This window comes from Muscardinus avellanarius (assembly GCF_963383645.1).
Source record: "Muscardinus avellanarius genome assembly, chromosome: 2".
NCBI classification, from domain to species: Eukaryota; Metazoa; Chordata; class Mammalia; order Rodentia; family Gliridae; genus Muscardinus; species Muscardinus avellanarius.
Window position 1 is genome coordinate 41,076,518 of NC_137787.1, and position 18,337 is coordinate 41,094,854.

The 18,337-nt window shown below is 45.0% G+C and overlaps 1 protein-coding gene and 1 pseudogene across 2 annotated transcripts in view; one reads left to right on the top strand and one right to left on the bottom strand.

Moving 5' to 3' along the window:
• Positions 1-18,337, top strand: part of ANKRD44 (ankyrin repeat domain 44) — a gene marked incomplete at both ends in the record, with an annotated part of 322,519 nt that overhangs the window by 74,461 nt on the left and 229,721 nt on the right. The gene's annotated exons all lie outside the window — the stretch shown is intronic.
• On the bottom strand, positions 17,691-18,161 carry LOC308258981 (ubiquitin-ribosomal protein eS31 fusion protein-like; annotated as a pseudogene). The gene has a single exon. The product of its transcript is annotated as a ubiquitin-ribosomal protein eS31 fusion protein-like (transcript).

Below are 18,337 nucleotides of genomic sequence, written 5' to 3' on the forward strand. Positions count from 1 at the left end.
GCTGGAAAAGGTTTCCACGCTGCAGGCCATCTTTTCTCTCGGGTGATTGCTGCTTTTGCTGTGCAGAAGCTTTTTAAATTTGATCTCGTCACATTTGTCAATTCTTGCTTCTGTTTCCTCAGCTAGAGGAGTTCTCTCCAGGAAGTCATTGTCTTTGCAAATATCTTGAACTGTTTTCCCTGTGTAGGAGTTTCAAAGTCCCAGGTCTTTGAGCCATTCTGAGTTGATTTTTGTTCAAGTGAGAGATGGAGGTCTAGTTTCAGTCTTCTACATGTGAACCCTGGATGGTTTTGAGCCTCAGAATGTGAGGAGTGTGAATGATGGTACTTGTGTCATGTCTGGCAAACTGGATCTTTATTCCTTTTTTATGGAGTTTGATTGATCAAAACATACAAGAGCCAATCAGCAAATGGGAGGGATTGTGATTTTTTAGATAACCTAATACTGTCATTATCAGATCATTAAATCATCAAAGAGTGGGAGACAAAGAAAGTACATGATCTGTATTTATCAGTAAAATCAGGCTTTTTGATTTTTGATACTAGGGATGGAACGTAGGGGCATTCTACCTCTGAGCTACACACCTCAGCTCTTTTTAGTTTTTATTTTGGAATAAGGTCTCGCTAAGTTGCTGAGGGTTGTGCTGAATTGTGGAGGCTGATCTGGAACTTGTGATCCTCCTATCTCAGCCTCCCAAGTACTGGGATTACAGGTGTGCCACTGTGCTGAGCTTACAAAACCAGGCTTGCTAGGCAAACAGTGGTAAGAGAATGGTTAAAACTTCTTCATCTTCATGCTTCCCTGATCAGACATTTTATTTTTGATGGTGAGTCTTTTTTTTTTTTACTTGCCAAAGGACTAATTCTGGCTGTTTATTTTTCTATCTCTGAGCTTGCTTATAAAGCCAACCACTGGCTGCCTTGAGTTTCATGTCATTTCAGGGCAGTAGGGTAGTGCCTTTTAAATGTTGATGTGTGTGAAAAGTGGAAATGTTTTTCTCATGGGAAAAGGCCAGAAAAGACAAGTCTACGTGGGAGGATGTTGGTGCAGAATGGAAACTCTACTGTTTTCCAATTACAAAAGGGAAGAGGATGTGCACCTCTACTCAGTAACTTAGAGACAGGCCACCCTTGCTTTCCTTACAAGATCCAAATCAATTCCCCAAAGAGAATGACTGGTCAGCCTGGGTCCTGTGCCCAGTGCCGGTGGTGAGGACATCTGAGGGGTGCGTCATCATGAACAATTTCATTGGGATCACAAGGATTTAGAGGGGACAGCTCCTGAGAGAGGACAACTTAAAAAGTCACAGATTTTTTTCTGCAGTGATGTTGGTCCTTTGATATGCATTAAGGGAGTCTCATAGAGACTCCAAGACATTTGCTGGGTGACTAGATAGACTGAAGCATAGACTGAATACTGTGGCTTTCCCCGTGGGAGAGGCCTTTAGGGTGAAACATCAACCCATTTCCTCTGTTGAATGGAAGTTTGACTCCGATATATTACTTTCACATTAAGACAATACTTTTTTTATTTTTTATTTTTGGTGGTACTGGGGTTCCTGGAAGCCCTTCTACCTCTGGGCTACACTCCCAGACCTATTTTATATTTTGTATTTGGAAACAGGGTCTCTTAAACCAGCGCGGCTGGCTTCGAACCTGCGCGATCCTCCTGTCTCTGCCTCCCAAGCGTGGGGATTACAAGCATGCGCCACCATGCCCGGCAACTAAGACAATACTTTTTTATTTTTTTATTTTTTTTATCTTTATTTTTTTATTTTTATTTTTTGGTGGTACTGGGGTTCCTGGAAGCCCTTCTACCTCTGGGCTGCACTCCCAGACCTATTTTATATTTTTATATTTGGAAGCAGGGTCTCTTAAGCCAGCGAGGCTGGCTCTGAACCAGCTCGATCCTCCTGTCTCCGCCTCCCAAGCGCAGGGATCACAAGCGTGCGCCACCACGCCAGGCTAAGACAATACTTTTTTAAACTATCCGAGACACAGCTTCTTGAATGATGGCTCTGTACCTGGTGTCCTCACATGAGCTGCTCTAGCTGCCTCCAGAAGGGGCAGGTGTTTTCAACTTCTTGGTTTTCCTAAGTCAGGCACCAGCAAGGGGCAGGGCAAACCCCGGAACCCAGGTCTGTTTGACTTTAAATTCGGTGTTCTTTCCTTTCCACTACAGCTGCGTGGGTGAGAACTGCCAGATGCTGCTGTTAATCAAGGTTATGAATGAAGTAGAATACAAATGAGAAGGCGACGAGCAGGAAATGGCATCATAAATTCTGATATGAAAGTTTAAGGCTTTTAAAGATCTTCAGTATGTCACAGTTCTTAGGTTTTCTGTTTGCTGCCACATAATTAGGCCCACAGTCTTAATTGCAGGTTGATTTCTAAAACTGCCTGCTCCGGTGCCAGCAGGATTTATGCTGAGACATTTACTTTAATTAAATGGCTACTTAGTGGCAGGGCTTAAATATATATCATTTCAAGTACCATTTTTTTTTTCCCTGCAGATACTTGGTCAAGCAGGAATGCATTTCTTCCTCATTAGTGATATGTGACATTCAGCTAGAAATGTTTGTATCAGCGGACGCCACTTGAGACCAGTGCAGAGTTTTTATTTGGGGGGGGGGTAGTTGTCTGTAGTCTGTGGTTTCAGGGATGGGTAGATTGGAAATGTATGGGCGTACAACTTCACACTCTTCCATTTCTAACATTAAGCTGAGATATTGGAACCTCTAACACTGAAGCAGGACAGCCTCATGCTACTGAAACTTGCAGTTTCTGAAGTCCAGTGCCACATGAAATAGCCTTTTCTCTGTCAAAAGCAAGAAAAAGCTTCAGTGGTAAAATTAGAGCTGGCCTCCTCCTCCTCCTTTTTCCCTTCCTTCCTTCCTTCCCCTTATTCCTTTTCTTCTTTGTGGTACTGGAGATTGAACCCAGTGGCATTTTATATCTGAGCTATACATCCTGCTCTAGTTTTTTTTTTTTTTTAATTTTGAAACAGGTTCTCACTAAGTTGTAGAAGGCCTTGCTAAATTGCTGAGGCTCGCTTCAAACCTGTGATCTTTCTATCTCAGCCTCCCAAGTACTGGGATTCTAGTATGTGCCACTATGCTCGGCTGGCTGTTTACTTAATGTTTTATGCTGTTCAATAAAGAGAATGAAATAAAATTAGTACATTTCTTTCTTTTTTTTTTTTTGCGGGTCTGGGGATGGAACCCAGAGGCATTCGACCTCCGAGCTACACCCCCTGCCCAATTTTTTATTCTTTAGTTTGAAACAGGGTCTCACTGAGTTGCGGAGGGCCTCACTAAGTAGCTGAGGCTGTCTGTGAACCACAATTCTCCGGTCTCAGCCTCCCAAATGCTGGGATTACAAGTGTGTGCCACCATGCCCAGCTGTACATTTCTTTTTTTGCTTAGGTTTAATACATCATCCCAACAGAAAATTCTGATGCAAAACTAACACAGTGTAAACTTGCTTTTTGAGTATAGCTGTTTCTTCCAGATCTGACCTAACTTGGAGCCTCCTTCAGGGAAGGATGTCTGTAGTCCTCTGGTCTGAGGCTTTCTTCCTGCTTTAGCTGCTGGTATTACCAGGCATCCATTCGGATTGTGCTTTAAAAATGTCATTTAGAATGCAGTTTAAATGCTGGGCGTGGTGGCACACGCTTGTAATCCCTGTGCTTGGGAGGCAGAGACAGGAGGATCGCGCAGGTTCGAAGCCAGCCATGCGCGCTGGCTTAGGAGACCTTGTTTCCAAATAAAAATGTAGAAATAGGTCTGGGAGTGTAGCCCGGAGGTAGAAGGGCTTCCAGGAACCCCAGTACCACCAAAAAAAAAAAAAAATGCAGTTTAAACTGGGTGTGGTGGCGCACGCTTGTAATCCCCGCGCTTGGAAGACAGAGGCAGGAGGATCGCGCAGGTTCAAAGCCAGCCACTCTGGCTTAAGACACCCTGTTTCAAAAATATAAAATAGGTCTGGGAGTATAGCCTGGAAGTTTCCAGGAACCCCAGTACCACACACACACACACACACACACACACACACACACACACACACATACACACACACAAGCAGTTTAATTTAAATATCTGTTTCTGCATTTATTTTTTGTTTCTTTTTTCTCCCAGTTATCATTGATGTATGTTAATGGTAAAATATGGACGATATGGGTGACAAAAAGAAAATAACTCACCTGTAATTCAATCACTAAGACAGTTACTATTGACATGACACTTTCACCCTTATTCTTTTCTTCATACTCATTTATGTAGATGTGTATTTACTTAAAATATAGACTCCCTAGTTCATTTTGTATGTTACTAAATCTAACACAGTTTTTTTCTCATGTTTCCATGTGCCAGAAACCACACTAGAATGTGAATATGGTTTCCATTGATTTTTTCAATTAATATTATATAACAAATATTTCCCAAGCTTAAAAAATTTATTGAAATGACATATTTTATAGATGCATAAAATTGCATTATTTAGCTGGGTGTGGTGGTGCATGCTTGTAATCCCAGCACTTAGGAGACTGAGACAGGAGGATTGCAAGTTTGAAGCCAGCGTGAGGTACTTAGTGAGGCCCTTTGCAACTTAGTGAGACCCTGTTTCAAAATAAAGAATAAAAAATAGGGCTAGGGGTGTATCTCAGAGGTAGAATGCCCCTGGGTTCAATCCTCAATACCACAAAAAATTGGAATATATCATATGTTATTTCATTATATTCCTGATTGAACAGTTAAGAAGTTTCTAATTTTTTTTTAATAATAACCAGCATCCCCAAAAATATATTGAATGTAAAACTTTGTGCTCATATCAGATCATTTTCTGTTAGTGATTTCCACAATAATTATGGGAGGAATGTAAAGATGACACAGAGTATTTGAGGGCAACTTTGGTAGCCACCTCCATCTTATTTCTTGACTCTTTGTTCCCAAAGTGATTTGATGCCTAAAATTCACAAAGGATCGAAGAAACCTAAAGTAAAGGAAAGTATTCTATACTCCCAAAGGTTACAAATACATGTAATCTCTTAAAATTTTTGCTGTTGAGATACACAGTGTTCTTGAAAGGGAGAGTCTTAAGCTTACTTACTTAAAACTCTAATAAACCAGTTCATTAAAAGTGTTAGAATTAGCTGGGCATGGCGGCGCATGCTTGGAATCCCAGCATTTGGGAGGCTGAGACAGGAGGATCGCAGTTTGAGGACAACATCAGCTACTACTGAGACCCTTTGCAACTCAGTGAGACCCTGCTTCAAAATAAAGAATAAAAAATAGAGCTGGGGGTGTGCTCAGAGTTAGAATGCCCCTGGGTTCTATCCCCAGTACCGAAAAAAAAAAAGTGTTAGAATTGCCTTGTTTATGAAAATATTCAGTTGGTTTAAATTGGCCAAATTGTATGAACCAGCCTCCCAAATCTCAGCAGTGCACGGGTCCAATTCCATTATCTTCTCAGGAACAGGTTTTTGCTTAGGTTTAGTGCACATGCCTGATGATTGTGGTCTGATAAGACTGCACAGTGCTCAACTGTATAATAAGCAATGCCTGACTAGAAGAGAGAAAATATTTACCAGTGCTCTGCTAATGAGCTGTTCTTTATATCATCTAATTAGTTGAATTTATTTTAGGTAAGGTTAAATGTGCTTAATGTACTTAACAGAGATCTTGAAATAACATGTGTTGAAATCAATTAGGAAAAAACCAGAAAAATTCCAAGTGGGCTCCCCGGAACAATCACTTTACTGATATTATTTCCATTCATCTTAGAAAAACCAGAAAACTGGCAGGAAGAAGATATGCTGAAACCCGATCCGTGCCAAAAATAATACTGTCTATATGGTAGAGACTTCTTTGATAGACCGTTTGTGTAACCGGATGTGCGATGCTCACCTTCGGAAAGTTCTTCTCATTCCTCCTCACCTTGTTTTGGGTGCTGCACTGCCTTGGGGTTGAAGCTTACTGCGTGGAGAGATTTTTAACTCTCTTTTAAGCAGAAGTCTTGTAGTCAAAGTTAACCTTGAAAATCCCTTTGGAGGGTTCTACATTGGAGGCTACACAGTCTCTCCTTGAGGCCAACACAACCAGTTTTGCATGCAGAGTCAGAACACATTGCTAGTTCTTTGAACACTAGATAAGTAGTTGGCTTGCATTTAGGAACCAACTTGTATAAGAAATGTGCGCTTTTAAACACTAGGATTCCACTGGGCTCTATGAGATGTCCACACTGTGAGAAGATCTCTGGAATGAGGCTGACAAAGAGACTGGTAGAATCAGGTTTCCTTCTCTTTCTCCCACCCTGGGACATGTGATCGTGTGTGTGTGTGTGTGTGTGTGTGTGTGTGTGTGTGTGTATACACGCTTACCCTCTCATAGCAGGTACAACTGAATTCTTTTGAGCCCAAACAATATGACATGATACCACCATAGTTACTGTGATATAGAATCTTTCCCCGCATAGAAGTGCTCCTCTGAGACCTTCTGGCGACTCCACTCTGAAGGTGGAGTAGAACAGGCAGGATGAGTGAACGGGTTATTTATTTTTTTAAATTTTATTGGTGTGTTGTATTTATACATCATAATGGGGTAAATAACTTGTGTAGACATAAATGCACACATTACCCAGCCAGCCCCCACCCAGTCCCCACCCCACTTCCTCCCCATCCCTCCCTCCCATGCTTGGCTTAGTGGTTGACTACGATGTGAATAAGTATGTCGTGTGCTTTAAAGCGTTTCCTTCTTTCCCCCTCTGATCCTCACAGTTTGGTTGCCTTATTTGCTCCTCTATAGAATCTCCTTTTTAACCTGGAGTTCCTCCTATGACTCAGTGAATGGGCTATTTTGAATGAATTTGAATCCACCATGAGCAGAGATTTATTGACTCCCAGCACTCCTACCCTGTGCTGGGAGTCAGAGGTACAGTGGTGACCACAGTGGGCTCAGACTCTGCCGTTCCTGAATGTTTATAGTCTTGATGGATCTCCAAGAATTTACTTTTGTCTATGCAACAGTGGACTCACTAGATAGTCACTAAATCTATAGGTACTAAAATGTTTGGTGCAGACAATGTTTATCTGGGGTTCTTGAATAGGGATTGAATGATAAAGATGGTTTCTTTGAGAACTATCAATTCTCAAAGCTCATGCACTGAATGGCTTGTAAATCCCTGAGTCAGAGGCTGCCATGCTGGTCTGAGCCAGCGTGCTCTCACCAGACCCCTTACTGTGTCAGAACTTTTTGCTCTCATGCTGCCTGGTCACCGGTACTCTTCTGGATCTACAGGAAGTCCCTTGTTCCAACTCCTTATTCTCAGGAATGGCATTTGTGCAATATCCTCTCTCTTTCCCCTAAAGTGGAGAGAGAGAGAGAGAGAGAGAGAGAGATTAAGAGGTGTCTCTGTGCCTGACTTTACTTTTGCTTACTGATCTTTCATCACCAGAGTGTTGGTCACAACTGTGGAGAAGAGGGCAGAGCAATCAAATCCCTATTACGTGTGTTCCTTTGGTTATCTTGGTCTTGACCTCTTGATCTTTGAAGCTAGAGCTCAGATAAGATGGAGGAAAGATAGCAAGCAGGAGATGACGCAGTGCAAGGAAGGCCTGCAAAAGGATAGCCTGGGCTTCCTCTGATACTGAGAATGCAGGGCAGAGGCCCTGAGAGCACTGCAGCCTGGCCTCATGGCATGGGTGTGCGAGAAACGTGCTTAGAGAAGGGGCACGGGCCTACCTGGCTGGGGCACAGAGTTTACACGGCGTGAGGGGGTCTGTAAACACCATTGACAGGGCAGGGCAGGTTGAGCTCTCCACTGACACTGTGGTTCTTCCATACACACTTGCTGCTGGTCAAAGGCTGCAGGAAGACGCACACTCTCCAGCCTTCCCCTCCGTGCAGCTTCTGTTTCCCACCTGCTTTGAAGCTGCCTCTGTCAGTGAGGGAGGGATGAGATCTGAGCCAGGAGGCCTGCACATGCCATTGCAGTCCCCACTCCTGCCCTCCTAATCTCCTAGGCCAAGATGTTCCAACAGGTGGGGCGATCCTTCTCTTGCAAGAGCAGGGCTCGCTTCCTGCTTAATCTCTGGAAGGAGGTGATGGAGTAAGACAGGCATCAGCCGAGAGAACATTTCTGAGTGTGATGAGTGTGGCTTGGATGGCTTCCCAGAGCGGCCTGCTCAGTAGACGAGAACAGAACAAGCTTTAGAGCCAGAGAAATCTTGGTCTGGATCTGGCCTTGACTCCTCATTAGCTTTGTGACATCCGTGGTTTACTTACGTTCCTGAGCCTGGATTTCCTCGTCTGTAAGAGAAAGACATTGGCAAAAACTCATGGCTCCTGGTGTGGAGGAAGCAACAGCATGTATGAAAGTGTTAGTAGTAAGTAGCGCCTCAGTGCATGCTCCTCACAGCTGCCCTGCATCTCCAAGCCTGGTGTTGGATTTATAGCAGCTCTTCTTTGTAGGCCTCGGCCACACTTGTCGTTCTTTCCTTGTTTCCAGTAACAGCACCCATCCTTTTCTTGCTACTGATCTTCTTTTGGGAGTCAAGAAAAAACAACCTAAACAAACAAATACTCATAAGATGTGACTGAATGAGCCCCTTCTACCTTGCTCAGGGTGATTTTGACATGGGAAACTTTTATTATTATTATTATTATTATTATTATTATTATTATTATTTATTTTTTGGTGGTACTGGGGTTCCTGGAAACCCTTCTACCTCCGGGCTACACTCCCAGACCTATTTTCATACTTTTTATTTGGAAACAGGGTCTCTTAAGCCAGCACAGCTGGCTTCGAACCTGTGTGACCCTCCTGTCTCCACCTCCCAAGTGCGGGGATTACAAGTGTGTACCACCATACCTGACAATTATTATTATTATTATTACATACTTCTAAGCTATACCCCTCAGCTCTATTTTATTTTTAATTTGTAAACAGGATCTTGTTGAATTGCTGAGGTTGGCCTCAAACTTCCAATCCTCCTGCCTCACAAACCACCAGTCACCAGTCTCCACCTCCCGAATACTGGGATTACAAGCATGTGCCACCATGCCCGGCAAGAATTTCTTTTAATAAGAGAAGTTTCTTAGGTAGTAGATGCAGATTCTCACAGTCTCTGAGCAGCTTCTTGCTTTGCCCATGTTCCCCCCCAAAAGGGCCTCGCAGCGCCTTCTGTCCCCAGCAGCCTTCTTTCCTGGCACAGTCTCGTCTTTACTCGCTTCTAAACTTACTTCTTGCCTGATCCCCGATGCTCATGGCACCCCTGGGCTATGGGCCGAGGCAGCATGCTTGTCTGTCCATCTCGCAGAAATTAGATGCAAAATGTTTTAGCCTTAAACCCTTTATGGCTTTTCATGGCAATTTCCATAAATGATACTAGTTCTTAGAGAAAAATAGTTAAACAAAGAGCAGCCCGCCAACTTTTAATTGTTGCACATAGCTTTGGGATCATCCAGGTCAACTGTTATGGGCTGGAGATGGTTGCCCTGTGTACTTGAGTGTTGAAAAAGCTTCTGAGGTGTGTGCTGGAGATTGAAGAGTGTCGTTCATGCCTGCGAGAGGCGCAGGAAGGGGCGTGACAGCCCCAGAGACATTTTTGTCATGCCGTTCTCGCCTCTCCAGCCCGTGGTCACTCCCTGGCCCCCCTGCTTCTTTGCCCTCCCACTTGGGAGCAGCTGGGGACTCCAGGAAGGCGTCTCCAAGCCAGGTTTCCTCCGGTCAGTGGTTTAGCAGGGGGAGGCATAACACCAATGAAAACTCATTTTCTTCAGTTATCTGTAGACTCCACATTTATCCTGTTCTCGGTGTCCACTCAAACGAATAGTTAAGAGCTTCTAATGTGGTCAGGATTTTGAATCTTGAGGTCCATAAAGAGTATCGGGATTTGGTCTATTTGAAGAAGCCACGTGGACCATCACACCTTTCCACGTCTGAGCCTGTGAATCAGAGGCCAGGAAAGGAACTGCCTGTGTGAATCGCTCCAGTGGCACAAAGGAAAGAGCTGCGGCTCACAGTGTTGGCCGTGAGAGCTGCTCTGCCTTTATTCTGAATGCGTATTTCCAGATAGCCTAATGGACGAATCACACCATGTTCTGAGAGAGGCAAACAGCCTGGAGAAAATGGATCGCTTACGTGGGGTTTGGGCTATTACTCTCCAAGGTTACCATTAGCACCTATTTGAAAGTGTTTAATGAGAGCTATTCTTGAAAAATAAGTTACCCGCTGTGTGGCATGGCTTAGCGTTGCCCACTCACCTCTCCCATTGGAAAATGGAGCTAGTCTTTGGATATTAAAAGTTGAATGGCTAATAGATCTTTCTAGAAGTTTCTTTTTTTTAAAATCCCCCATTCTTCTCCTGGGTGGCAGGAGGGGTGGGGTAGATAATAGCTAAGTCCGTAAGTCTTAGTTCTAATGTGGTCAGGATGTTGAATCTTGAGGTCCATTAAGAGTATCAGGATTTGGTCATTTGAAGAAGCTGCGTGGACCATCATACCTTTCCACGTCTGAGCGTGTGAATCAGAGGCCAGGAAAGGAACTGCCTGTGTGAATCACTCCAGTGGCACAAAGCAAAGAGAACTAAGGAGAAACCAGCCAGTCCTCTCTCTGGCTTTCATTTATTGGTGTGTGTGTGTGGACCGCTACTTGGTAGGTGCCAGGCACTCTCCATTCAGATACCTGTGGGTAGGCTGAGGTCCTGCTTTGATATTGAGGGTGTTCTGTGGAGTTATTTAGAGAGAAGATACTTAAAATACTTCACAAATTCCAAACATCTCTTTGAGCATCCAGAATAAAAAAATGCATTTGGATAGTTTGAGGTGAGCAATTTTTTAAAAGTTCATCAAAATGGTCCAAGACTACGGGAAATCTTATAATCCAATAATAGAAACAAGAGTTCCTGTCACCATTTGCCATCTTGAAACTCTTCTTTCCTTGCTGTAGAATTTATAAAAAGGATGAAAGAAGCCGGGCGTGTTGGCGCACGCTTGTAATCCCAGAGCTTGGGAGGCTGAGACAGGAGGATCGCACGGGTTCGAAGCCAGCCTCAGCTGCTTAGTGAGGCTCGCAGCAACTTAGTGAGACCCTGTTTCCAAATAAAATAGAAAATAGGTCTGGGAGTGTAGCCCGGAGGTAGGAAGCCTCTGGGTTCCACCCCCAGTACCACCAAAAAAAAAAAAAAAAAATGAAAGAAACATAAAATCTCAATTTCAGAAATCTGATCATTTGCTTTTTTTTTTTCCTACTGGAGATTGAACTCAGGGACATCCTATCTCTGAGCTACACCCCCAGCCCTATTTTATTTTTTATTTTTGAAACAGGTTCCTGCTAAGTTGCTGAGGCTGGCCTCAAACCTCCAATTCTGCTATCTCACCTCTCAAGTTCTGGTCGTGTGCCACCACGCCCGGCTCCCGATACATTTTCACAAAGCTGATCCTCTTGGAGACTGGCTCCTTAGAACTTATTTGCATTTCCCTTCTTTCTGTTTCTCTTTGATGTACTAAATTTAAAGGTTAGGATCATTCAGCCCCATGGAACTGACTTCGTTCTTTCCGTAACATTTTCAGGAAAGCAGGTTTGGACGCCCTGATACCACCTGTGGTGTATGGATGCCTCCTTTCCCCGGCACACTGGGGGAAGGTCTCCAACATAATCCTAAAAGCTCACTAGGACAAAGGCAGGGACTAGGGAGGTGCCATCTGCAGTGATTCCCCTCCGGGGGCAGTTACCTGAGCCAGAGTGGGAAGAGCAGTGTGTCAAGTGTAAAATGGAGAGGAGTGGGAATGGTTTTATTTTCGAATGTACTTTTCCTCCTACTGGCTGTGGAGAGGCGGGAATGGTGAAGGATGAGAAGAGTCACGAAAAGTAAGTTACCTCCGAGAAAGGCACAGCTTGATGTGCCATCGCACTCAGCTGTTCGATGTGGGGGTCGTGAGCACACAAGGACAGAGCAAAGGAACGGGAAGCACGCGTGGCTGTGACGTGAGCAAGGAGGACTTCGGCAGGACACCCTGGCCCCACTGCTGGGCTGGGATTGAGACCCGAACGGAATTCCTGAGGAGACAGACAGCACCGTTTCCAGACACCTGTCACCCGCCCCCCAGTTGTGGCTTCCTGGCGGCTTGGCCTGTCGTCAGTTTTGAGGTCAATCCAAACTTGTTCCCATGACACCGAGCCACTACAGTGTGAGGCCACGTAGAATGGGTTTTTAGTAATTTTACTAACTTATTAGTTTGATTCCCATCTTCATTTTTAAAAAGAAACCAATCATGTCTATTCAAGGAGTGATGAATTAAAGTGTCGGCTAATTCTTCCGACTTTCCATGAATGAAGTACGAGGAGAGCGAGCGGCCTGATTCACATTCTCATCTCTGACCGCTAGGAGCAGAACGCTGCAGGGCGCTGCTGGCATTATGGTATGATTGGTTATATTTGCCCCATGCAGTTCTTCCACTTCATGAATCATTGGGAATCGATGATGGGGGAGCCAGCCCTATAAGATTCTTTCCTACTGTATTATTGATAATATAATAAATGAGTGTGCTCTTTGTATTTATTTATTTAGTACTGGGGATGCACCCAGAGGCACTCTGCCTCTGAGCTATACCCACAGCCCTGTTTAATTTTTTGAAACAGGGTCTTGCTAAGTTGCTCAGGCTGGCCTCAGACCTGCCATCCTCCTTTCTCAGCCTCCCAAGTACTAGGATTATAGGTGTGTGCCACCACGCCCTGTTTACTTTTTGTAGTTACTGCTTTGGGACATATTTCTATACAGATCTGTTGCCTGGCAGAGGACTACAGCGTGAACTGGGTGGCAGCAGGACCGTGTTTGTTTTCATACGCCCTGTAGGCCCAAAGCTGGGCAGGGCTGCTGGCGCATGACAAGGGCCCCGTGATACTATTTACTGAATAAATGAACAAATGAACACACGTCATCTCTCTGCTGCATGACGTGTGCCCTTCCACCACTTTGGAGGGAAGTGTCATCGCCTCTTAGCAAATTACTGCCATAGCCTCCCGCGTGGTCTCCCTGCCTCCAGTCCTTCCCTGCCGGCCCGTCCCCCAAGCTGCAGCCAGTCTGCTCTCTCTCAAACATGAGTCTGGCAGGTCACTCGCTTGGGTGAAGCCTCACCTGCTTTCTGTTTCTTTGAGGCTTAGCATGGCCACAAGTGCCCGGGCTCCTTCCCGCCTCCCCTGGCCATCCTGTCTCGCTGCCTCTCTCCTGACACGCCACAGCCCACTCCAGGGGCCTCCCCACCGGTGCCGGGGCCCCTGTGCCTGCCGGGCTGTCTGCAGACACTGCGCCCTCAGCCTGGAGGCCCTTTTCTCTGTGGCCTCCAGGCCTCCGCTTCTGTCAGCCCTTTCCAGAAGCCTTTCCCCAGGACACGGGGCGCGCGGGATGCCTCCAGTATGACCTCCCCAGCTCCCACTGAGCTGTCCTTGTTTACTCTTTTGCTTCCTTCCCGGATTCCAAAGCTGCTGCTTCCTTTTTTTTTTTTTTTGTACTAGTGATTGAACGAACACACAGAGTTTTACTATCTCCAGGCTCTACCCGCAAGCTCTCCCCTTTTTTTTGAAACAGGGTCCCACTAAGTGGCTGAGGGTCTCGCTACGTTGCTGGGGCTGGCCTTGTACCCGCGATCCTCCTGTCTAAGCCTCTGAAGTTACCGGGATAATAGGTGGGCGCCACCACACCGGGCACCCAAAGCTGGGGACGGTGACGTCATCATTACTGATCCCTCCACCTTGTGTGTGCAGGGCCGTGTGGCCGCGTGGCCCGGCCCGGCAGGGCAGGAGGGACGGGAGAAGAGGGCAGCGTGGTGTGGGTGAACTCGCCCTGCACAGGGAGCAGAAAGATCTTCCCACCAATTGGCAGTGACCCCTGGCCGTGCTCAGACTCCCCCAGCTGTGGACTCTTGAAATCCAATGAGGGAAACGAGGCCGAGGCGTCACTCCTGACCCCTCTCCATGGTTGTGATGCAAGAGAAGCATTTAGCCGGGGTGGGCGCCCCACACTGAGCCCCAGGAAGTTTCTCCTTTTACCCCCGCCTCACCCTCCCCCACCTGCCAGGCAGGAGAAGCTACGGACCAGAGCGCTGGAATTCTAGCGAGATTAAGTGTAGTGTTTCCAAACCATCTGCCAGGCAGCTGAGACCCGTTTTAAACCACACACTCAGCCGGGCGTGGTGGCGCACGCTTGTCATCCCTGCGCTTGGGAGGCTGAGGCAGGAGGATCCCACAGGTTGGAAGCCAGCCTCAGCTACTTAGTGAGGCTCTCGGCAACTTAGTGAGACCCTGTTTCCAAATAAAATATAAAATAGGTCTGGGGGGATAGCCTGGAGGTAGAAAGCCTCTGGGTTCCATCCCCAGTGCCACCAAAAAAATAAAAATAAAAATAAACCCCACATTCCTGGACCGCACCCTGTGCTTCTGAGATGGGGTCTGGGAATCTGTATTTTTTTAAGTTTCTCAGGCTCAGCCACAATTGGGAGCCTCTGCTCTAGTCTAACTTCTGGGAATCCTGGTAATGGAGACCGTGCAGAAAGCCAGGAAGGCAGCCCGCAGGGTTTCCAAGGCTCCCTTCACCGCCCAGCAGCCGCTCTAATAGTCAGGAGCTGCGCCCCTGTTTGCAGCGCCCGGTTCTGCTTCTCTGATAAGGCCGCGCCTGTAGATTGGGCCCTTTCTTCCAATTGATTGATTCAGGCACCGCCCACAGGCACTTGTCTGATATTTTTAGTTATTACTATGTTCTTTCAAAGGTTTTTCTTTTCCCGGCCAAATATTCCTGTTCCTATAAACTGGAATCCACCAACTGGCATCTGCGGGCTACAATCCCGTCTAAAGATGTGTTTTGTTTGGCCTTTGGTGTTTGAAAAATATCGAACAAGATGCCAGCATTTAAAAATCAGGGCAATTCACAGAGAAATGTGGAGCTCTGGCACCTCCTGAAAACTAGAAAGCTCTGGAACCATGATTCCAGCTTTGGACAAGCTGTACCCGCTCCAGACTGCCCAGCCGCCTGTCATTGGGATTTGTTTATTTATTATTATTACTATTATTCTTATTATTCTTCTTATTATTATTTTGGTGATGGGGACTGAACCTAGGGGCATTCTGCCTTTGAGCTATACCCTTAGACATATTTTATTTTTTTAAATTTGGAACAATGTCTCACTAAGTTACTGAGGGTCTTGCTAAATTTCTGAGGCTGGCCTCGGACCTGCAGTCCTCCTGTCTCAGCCTCTCAAGCCCTGGAATATGTTTTAACTGTGCCCGCCTGTCTGTCATTGGTTTTTTAGGTCCGTCACCATTCTCCTGGTCTTTTCCTTTCTGTGCTTCCAAGTGTCAAGTAGCCCCATATTTTTTTAAAAAATTGTTGTTCTTTATATTGCAAAAGTAATATTTGACAACATTTTAACAACACGACAGTTTCACAGAAAATATGGGAAATGAATAAAAATTGAACCTTCCAACAAACTGTTCAGCATTTTAAGAAGAATTTTGTACTCTTGGTTCTCTTCTGTGTATTTATATGTCAAAAGCCGAGGCCGCACTATAAGATGTCTCATAGATCGCTTCCCCTCTCCCCAACATTTTTCATCTCTCATTACATTTTCTCAATTTTATTTATTTATGTATTTTGAGTACTGGGGTATGGAACCCAGGGGCTTTCTACTTCTGGCCTATACTCCCAGACCTAGTTTTTAATATTTTATTTGGAAACAGGGTCTCACTAAGTTGCCGAGAGCCTCACTAAGTAGCCGAGGCTGGCTTTGAACCTGTGCGATCCTCCTGTCTCAGCCTCCCAAGCACTGGGATTACAAGCGTGCGCCACCATGTCCGGCTTTCAATTATGTTTTATTTTTAAAAAAGATTTTTTGTGGTACTTGGGATTGAACCCAGGGATATTCTACTTCTGAGCTACATCCCCAACCCTATTTTATTTCTCATTTTGAACAGGATCTTGCTATTTTGCTAAGGCCCTCATGGAGTTGCTAAGGCTGGCCTTGAATCTGCAGTCTTCCTGTCAATTTTCTCAAGTTTGTTTGTTTGTTTGTTTGTTTGTTTTTGTGGTACTAGGGATTTAGCCCAGGGGCATTATACCTTTGAGTTATACCCACAGCCCTAGTTTTTATTTTGAACAGGGTTTCACTAGGTTGATGAGAGTCTCATACTGAGGCAGCCTTCAAACCTGTGATCCTCCTGTTTCAGTCTCCCAAGTACTGGGATTATAAGCGTGCACCACTATGCTCAGCTTTAATTTTAGCAATTAAATAGTCTGCTTTATATACTGAAACGTTTTTGTTTTTCTAGTATGACAAAAATACACATGTGAAACTTAACCATTTGACTATTTATTTACTTATTTATTTGTGGTTCTGGGGATGGAACCCTTCTACCTCTGGGCTACACTCCCAGACCTATTTTATATTTTATTTGGAAACAGGGTCTTTTAAACCAGTGAGGCTGTCTTCAAACCTGCACGATCCTCCTGTCTCCGCCTCCTAAGCACGGGGATTACAAGCGTGCGCCACCACGCCCAGCACCATTTGGCCATTTAAAAATGTATGTGTCAGTGGCATTTAGTCCTTCCCAGTACTGTCCTGTTCACAGCCCAAATCTAGTTCCAGAGTGTCTCATTACCCTGAAGAGTAATCCAGTGTTCATTAATCAGTTGCCTTCCCTTCTCCTCTCCTCTGCCCAGTCCCTCTGTCTCTATGGATCTTGGGTATTTGTGTGTGCGCGCGCGCGCGCGCGCGTGTGTGTGTGTGTGTGTGTGTGTGTGTGTGTGTGTGTGTGTGGTACTGAAGGTAGAACCCAGGGACTTTCTACCTCTGGCTATCCTCCCAGACCTATTTATTATTTATTTATTTATTTATTTATTTATTTATTTACTTTATTTGGAAACAGTGTCTCACTAAGTTGCTGAGAGCCTCACTAAGTAGCTGAGGCTGGATTTTTTTTTTTTTTTTTTTTTGTACTGGGGTTCCTGGAAGCCCTTCTACCTCTGGGCTACACTCCCAGACCTATTTTTGTATTTTTATTTGGAAACAGGGTCTCTTAAGCCAGCGTGGATGGCTTTGAACCAGTGTGATCCTCCTGTCTCCGCCTCCCAAGTGCGGGGATTACAAGCGTGAGCCACCACGTCCAGCTAGTTTGGGTATTTCATACAAATGGAATCATATAGCAGGTCGCCTCTGTGTCTACCTTCTTTCAGGTAAGACAGTGTTTTAAAGGTTCATCTATGTCGTAGCATCTCATTACACACGATTCTCTTTTCTGGCTGGATAATATTCCAGCGTATGTCTGTAATGCATTTTGTTTGTCCACTCATCAGCTGATGGACATTTGGTCTGTTTCCACCTTTCAGCTCCTGTGAATAGTGCTGCTCTGGATATTTGTGAATAAGGTTCTGTTTAAACACCCATTTTGAATTCTTTGGGGGGTATACACCTAGGGCTGGAATTTCTGGGTCATGTGGTGATTCTATGTTTAACTTGTTGAGGAACTACCAAACTATTTTCCACAGCAGCTGCACCATTTTTCCTCCCAATCAACCATGTTCCCATTTCTTCGCATTGTCAACACCACTTGTCTTCTGTTTGCTTTATTTTGGCCAGCTAGTGTGTGTGAAGTAGTATCTCATTGTGCTTTTTTTGTTAACTCATTCTTTTATTACCTCACACACAATTACTTGTCTTCTGGTTTGTTGAAGCAGTAAGTCAGACAGCACTTGCCACAATATTGTCTGTCAAAGTGGCTCGTCATAAAAACTCCAGCACCACGTTCATCTGGAGGGCACTCCCGACCAAGGGGACTAATTTTACCATTTTCATCCGCCTTATAATATTTTAGGACAGCCAACTTAACCTTCTTTCTCTAATGCCTATTCTTCTTGGGAGCGGTGTAAGACTTATTCTTCCTTTTCTCAACACCACCAGGAAGCCTCAACAAGAGCTGAAGGGTGGACTCTTTTCGGATGTTGTAGTCTGACAAAGTTCGTCCATCTTCCAGTTGCTTACCAGCAAATATCAATCTTTGCTGATAAAGAGGAATTCCTTCCTTACCCTGGATCTTGGCCTTTACATTTTCTATAGTATCTTAAGGTTCAACTTCGAGTGTGATGGTCTTTCCCGTAAGGATTTTCACAAAGATCTGCATCTTGGCGGCGGTTCCACCACAGATGGCGGATCCGAAAGGGAAAGACACCCTCATTGTGCTTCTGACTATTACATTCTATTCTAACTAACGACGTTGTACATCTTTTCGTGTACTTTTTGACTGTTGGTATATCTCTTTTGGAGCTCTGTGTTCTAATTTGTTTAATAATTTCTCTA